The sequence below is a fragment of the Gambusia affinis genome, linkage group LG20 (genome assembly GCF_019740435.1).
Source record: "Gambusia affinis linkage group LG20, SWU_Gaff_1.0, whole genome shotgun sequence".
NCBI classification, from domain to species: Eukaryota; Metazoa; Chordata; class Actinopteri; order Cyprinodontiformes; family Poeciliidae; genus Gambusia; species Gambusia affinis.
Genome location: NC_057887.1, coordinates 6370254 through 6377014, shown reverse-complemented (window position 1 = coordinate 6377014; position 6761 = coordinate 6370254).

The following is a 6761-nucleotide window of genomic DNA, read 5'->3' as shown; positions in this document are numbered from 1 at the left end:
AGCATAGAGATTTTTTTAGGGCATGAAGGGGATTTTGTGAATGATCTGCATTCAATGCTACATTGAAAAGAAAAACCTATAAAGCCTTGAAGTTTGCAACATTTCATTTTTATTTTTTTTTCCCCTGATCAAAACAGTTGTGGTGATGAATTTTGCCTCATGACTGAGTATTGATTTCACCTCCTCATCTTAAGAAATCAGTTATTTTCCTTCAAATCCAAATGATTTCTGGCATGTTGGCGCTCCGTAGTTTTGGGTGGCTGCTCATATGCCGGTTCCAGATCAGGTGCAACACAGAAACAGCTTTATATTCTGGGCTTTTTGAGAGCCTCTTGGTAAAAATCTGCTGTCCCACTTTTAAAACAGACAAAACCAAAGTTAGTTGTTTTTGAATTTTTTTTTTTTTTTTAAACGTAGGCTATTACAAAACCCATTCAGCGAAGGGGTTTGACTTTCTGTGAACTGTATCCAAAACTGAAATACTTGTCAAGTTTTAAAAACACCCAAAAATGAATGTGGGAATCATCTGTGTGCCCCGCTTGTGTGGAAGATTATGGAACTTATCTGAAAGGCTAATACTGATCGGGATCTAATTTCGTTTTTCTGCTCCACGCCTTGCTCTTCGGCTCACCGCCCTCCGCCTCCCCTCCCAGCTCTCAAGGATTCGTTTTGCCTCCTCTCTCTTCCTATATTCTAGCCATTTACTGCCTCAGTGGCTCCTCACAAACAGAGGCAGTATTGGCACACGGCGAGGACTGCACTGTAACGGCCACCTTCCTCATGGACCCACTGCATTAGTCACAGAGGCCTGACTTACAGAGGGCAGAAAGCGTAGCTGTAAAAAAAAAAAAAAAAAAAAAAAAAGACAGAGCAACAAAATGGAGCTAAATACTTTCTGAGCAAAGGAAGTGCAGAGTTCCAGGCAGGAATGAGAGAAAGGTCCTTGTGGCCTGACAGCATAACTCCTTGTGCATCTTAAATTATTGGGTGGATATTCGCTGAGAAGTTCAATATAAACTTAATGAAACCATAGGAAGGTGCCCAGAATTTAAATCTGAGGTTCTGATTTTCGAGCAAGGGCTCAGGGTCAGTCTCTGCCTCAAGCAAAAGGCCTGTAGATGTCCTGGAAGGATGATGCTACACATAAAGGAGCCAATCACAACCAAAATTCGATTAAAAACATAAGTTTGACTTTCATCTAAAAGAACATCCACATTGCTGAAAAATTAAAGATGAAAAGCCATCAACAAAGTTGTTAAAGGGGGCGTCTTATGTGTTTTTAAATCATTTCATAGCTCTATTAAGTAACTCTGTGAACGTCAGCGGTTATAAAACGCTACATATGTAAAATGGGATTTAAAAGAAATTTGATAATACCTTAAAATTGGGCTTACGTCTCTTTAAAAAACCCTTCTCTTTCCAAAACTCCGTATTCAGGGACTCCTCACAATGTCGCTCCGTTTTATGTGCACTGAGAAGTAGCTCCTGTAATGAAATTAGCAAATGCGTAGTTCCGCCAAGTGCTTGCTAACTGCTGCTGGCTAGTCTGAAGGAGCAGAATGGGGAAGGGCTGATCTGTGAGGAAGCTCTGAGACTTGGAAACTGCAACTACAAGGAGGAGGTACAACTCGAAGGAGGAGCCGGAGCCACCCAAGCGTTTTGCACAGCTGAATGGTTGCCACGGGAGATTGGAAAGCGAAAAGAAACAACGGTGGACCTGCTGATTAAAACCTTTGTCTTGTAGATGTGTAGACACATTCATTTATGGGTAAATGTTTGTTTTTAGCAAAACATCTGAAGAGATTAACTACAATATTCAATCTTCATGCTGGTGTCCTCTTGACTTTCATCAAGCAAGAGATTGCTAATTATGTCTGACTGTGTTCCACCGTCCGTCTGCCTCACAGGAAATACATTTCCAGTGAATTTTACAGACGAGAGACACTCATGTGACCGGTTATTAAACTGTCCCAGGGACGATCTGTTCCATTCCTCTAAAGAGGTTCGAAGTTTTACAGCAAAATTAGCAGTAAAACTTCAGATTTTTACTTCATTATGAGGATTTTTTTTTCACCACTTGAGCCACAAGAGAAGCCGCTTCCTCTCATTTCCTGAATTTTTCATTTGCAGACTGAAGGGCGACTCGAGGACACGCATGCCTCCGTGAGCAGGTGTGCGAGGCATTTTAAAGAGAGCAGCCCTACAATGATAAATATTAAAACTACCTGAGGATATTAGAATAAGACTCTAAAATCAGTGATTTTCAGCGGCTCAGGTCCAGTTTTTGTGACGAGACACAACACAACCTTTATCGTTAACAAACTACTTTAAAAGTTAGACTTACCAGACCTGGTATGTGTTCAGTCAAAGTTTTTGAGTTCCAAGTTGTCACTAAGTTTCATGGTTCAGCTCTGCATGTCAGCTTCAAAGATGCCTATTGATCAGTGGGGTATTGATTGTTGGCGCAGACAAAAAAAGTGGCCTTGTTCTTCAAAGCAGAGGCAGAGTGAGGTGTCTGACCTCAAACCAAGAATTTGTCTCCACTTTCCAGACCGAAACATCCATTAACGAAACAAAACAAGAAACTTTGGCGATCATACATCACAGTTGTTTCGCCATTTGAGAAGCGCCACTCGAAGAATACATGAGGGACAAATCTGCAGTTTTAGAAGTTCAGGTGTGAGGATTGTAACAGGAGTTAATAGAGACTGATCGTATGGACCTTTACATTTGCGGTGGTTTAATATCGCGCATAAGTTTCGTTTTTCTGTAGTCTTGTTTGTATATTCATTTGAAGCACTTTGCAGTTTTCATCTGTTGAAAGAAGCCTTAAGTAACAGTCTTCCTACCAATTCCTCCACGTTGATATTTGTGACGAAAATAAGTTTCTTGAAAGGTTAATCAAGAAATCTCCCTGGAGCACTGAGATCTTTATACCAGAATAATCTTCCTGTTTCCTTTACATCTCCAAATCTTCTTTGCTTGGTCCTCTGTATCAGTTCGGTGCTCATCTTCCATTCCTCACATCAAATAGAAAAGTGACACACACACACACACACACACAAAAAGAAAACATCGAAAGATCCTCTTGAACTCTGCTTGAAAGTGAATCACCCGTGAGTTTCTGCCTTTCAAACGGCGGTGATATCTATAGCGAGGGTGATTGAAGTGTCCCTGAAGTGGACAGCAGCGACAAAACACAAAATGAAAGGGATGAAAGGGAGAAATGGAGGAAAAAGACCACATGGCGTAAAGCTGAAAGGAGGGAGAAGAGAGTCGCCGTCTCTCAGACCCTTTTCTTGTTTCTCAGACGTCTCCTATATGTCAGCCTCGACTATTGAAGTTGATGTTGCCCCCTTTTTCACTCGGAAATTTTGTTTAGCTGAAAAAGATTTCCTCTCAAATGACCTGCTCAAACCTTTGGGGGAAATCGGGGTCTGTGGTTGTTCTCATTCAGCGCCAGAATGACTACTAGGGTGAAAATAATTTCACGTCCATGCTGGAACCTTAGCCGTTCTGATTCTTTGAAGGATGTTTATCTCCAAGAGATGCTTCCTTGTTCGTTGGCGTCTCGTCTGCGGAAACAAACTCGAGAAAAACTGGAGTCTCTCGGTAACAAGAACCGTCAGTGAAGAACCGGTCGCAAACAGCAGAAATGAACCGACAGTAGGTCTGAGCGGGAGGAACTCTACTGTTTCGCAAACTACGCCGCTCGCGGTGGCAGCATGATGGAGGCAATCTGTTAAGTTGCTACGAGTCAAGATTGGATAGAATCACATTGTCTGCAAAAGAAACAGGAAAACTGCAAAACGTGAACCTAGCATTCTCCACAGAATGCCTCAGTGGAGTTTCTTCATATCCAAGAAATGCGTGCATGCGTGTGGGCGTGTGTGTGTGTGTGTGTGTGTGCTGGACAATAAAACTCCCACAAGCCACCATTCACTAAGAGAACCCCTTTTAAACTAATAGGCATAATTTTCACTTCTATGAAAACATAAAAACTTCACACTGAACTATCCTTTTGGAGAGAACATATATTTTATAAAATGTGTGGATTTTTACAGGGCGAGTGATTTTCTTCCTCTTTTGTGTTTTAATTAATTTATTTATTTATTTATTTCACTTTTTGGTGTTCAACACTTTTAAGCAAATGCTTTTAATTGCTCCAGCCTGTGCAGGAAACAAATGTGCAGTGATCTAAGGCGGAAAAGGTGGATAATAAAAGTAATAAGAACAGTTTTGACAGTCAGACAGTTTGGGGGGGGGAGGATTTTCTCCGAGAAGTTTGATGTCAGAGCGCCTGAAAGAAAATGTGTGGGCTGCTCGTCGTATCAAGTGAGCGCCGGCCAGTGCTGGTTCTGTTTGTTGGCGACAGTGGAAACTCAGGTTGCTTAGCAACTGTAAACAGGACCTCCGAGCACAAACCGGTCGAGAATAGGCCTAACCATTGCAATATCGAAAACTCAGCGAGAACAAGGTAAGCCGACAAACGAGTGTTTTCTTCTATATAAACTCAACTTTAGGCTCGGTGTTCAGTCTGAGGTCTGGTTTCTATGGTTCTACTGGAAACACTGGCCTACTTAGTTGCTCCCCAATTAGAACAATTCTGTTTATACAAATCTGTGGAGGAGTAAATCGATGAGAACCGCACTACTTGTCCCCTACTGTGATCATCTGATCCAAACTACCTCTAGTCCCCGTCCTCCTCGGCCGTCTCCGTGCTGCTCCGTCTGATTGGGCCTGACAACAGCATTCACTTTTTATTAGCTGGAGTCGGAGTCTGTACGATGAGCCCCTGGCGCAGGTGGGGACAGCAAGGGCTGTTTGGAACAAGGCTGGATTTTGGCAGCTGTAGCTTTAAACTACAAAAGAATAGGGAGGTGAAGAAATGCTGCTCATACAATAAGAATGACCCGTTTCTTTTTCAGGTGAAGAATCTTTTTCTGTGTATGGTGATAAAAAATATATATATTGTAAGATTAAAGCTTCATAATAATAATAATAATAATAATAATAATAATAATAATAATAATAATAATGAAAAAAACACCTCCACAGGGTGACGTCTTTGAACAACAACTGGTCCCGCTGAGATCGTGTATGGTGATAAAAAATATATATATTGTAAGATTAAAGCTTCATAATAATAATAATAATAATAATAATAATAATAATAATAATAATAATAATAATAATAATAATAATGAAAAAAACACCTCCACAGGGTGACGTCTTTGAACAACAACTGGTCCCGCTGAGATCTTCACATAAGAAATGAAAATCTGTGTTTGGAAAGAAATGATGCAACTTTTAGAGAAATGATGAATTATGATCTCCTTTTCACAAATTATTTACCACAACATAGCCTGAATACTTCGAATATACAACTTCTGCAGTCACTGTACTCTGGTATCAAAATAACATTTTGTTTTACATTTCCAACCTTTATTTATTAGACAAATAGACAATGAGATGAGATAATGCTAGCTCATTATAACGAGAGGCTGGCCTTATCTCATAAATAATGAGATAATGCTATCTCATCATTAGCAATATGCAAATGTGGAGAGAGCATAATTCGTTAAAATTTCATTAAAATAAAATGCTAATGAGATAGCACAATAAGGTAATTATATCTCCTTATAATGAGATATGTTGAGATACTATCTCAACATAATGAGATTTTGTTTTTGTTTATCAGAGTGACCCATGTCACTGCTACATAAATGCAAGTTCGTTGTACATTAATTCTGTACACGTGAATGGTCTTTAAACCAAAAAACATCTATTATTGGGATTTCTATTTAGTTTTCATCATTTTGGGGCTTTTTCTTGTAACTCGTATTCTTGTATCATTCAGGTGTCTGCATGAATTGACAGTAATTACATTGACATTAATGTAATAAACTACATTATTACATTAGCATCATTAGCATAATGATGCTAGTTACTAACAATTAATTGCATTAGTCTAACTAATTAACTACATTAGTGTAGTTAATTATTATAATTATATAATATAATCTCAAGCATATATATTCACTTGATAACGCATTAAAAAAATAATTTGAAAAAATGCAGCATGTTTAAACTATACTTAAACATATTATTTTCTCAACAGGACTGGATCTCCTAAATCTGTTGTGGAAAGTGTAATCTGTGCTGGTGTCTCATGGGTTTGCTGCGTCAGAGGCAATGATTCAACAAGGCAACTAGAAAAAGAAGAACGGTTCTGATCCGGGGACCACTGTTGAACCTCCAGAGAGGATGGCGCAAAGAAGGACTCCTTGTGAAATAAATTTACGAGGCGTGATCAACTTCTGCACACGACTGTAGCACAACAAAACAGAGCGTCTTCGCTCAGAGGCTTCTTCAAATCTGCTGTAATACTGAGCGCTACAGGCTGCTGTACAGAGGATGCTTCCCAGGCCATGAGATCTGGTGAGAGAAGCAGATTATCTGCATTTAATAATTTATGTAACAAACTGCTTTAATTTCAGTATGAATGTATTATTTTTCAAGGGGGATTAGAGAAGTATCAGTTCTACACCAAATTCAAACTAGTGCACCAAGTCCATTGTTTTGTGTTTTGTAATCCTCCAGGCTGCCCAGAGAATGTTTCAGATATATATGTAGCAGGTTAATATGACATTTACGAGTGCATAAAACATCCTGACTTCACAGTTTACTTCACAGTTTACTGTGAAGTAAACTGTGATGTTTACTTCACAGTAAAACATCCTGACTTCACAGTAAATTAG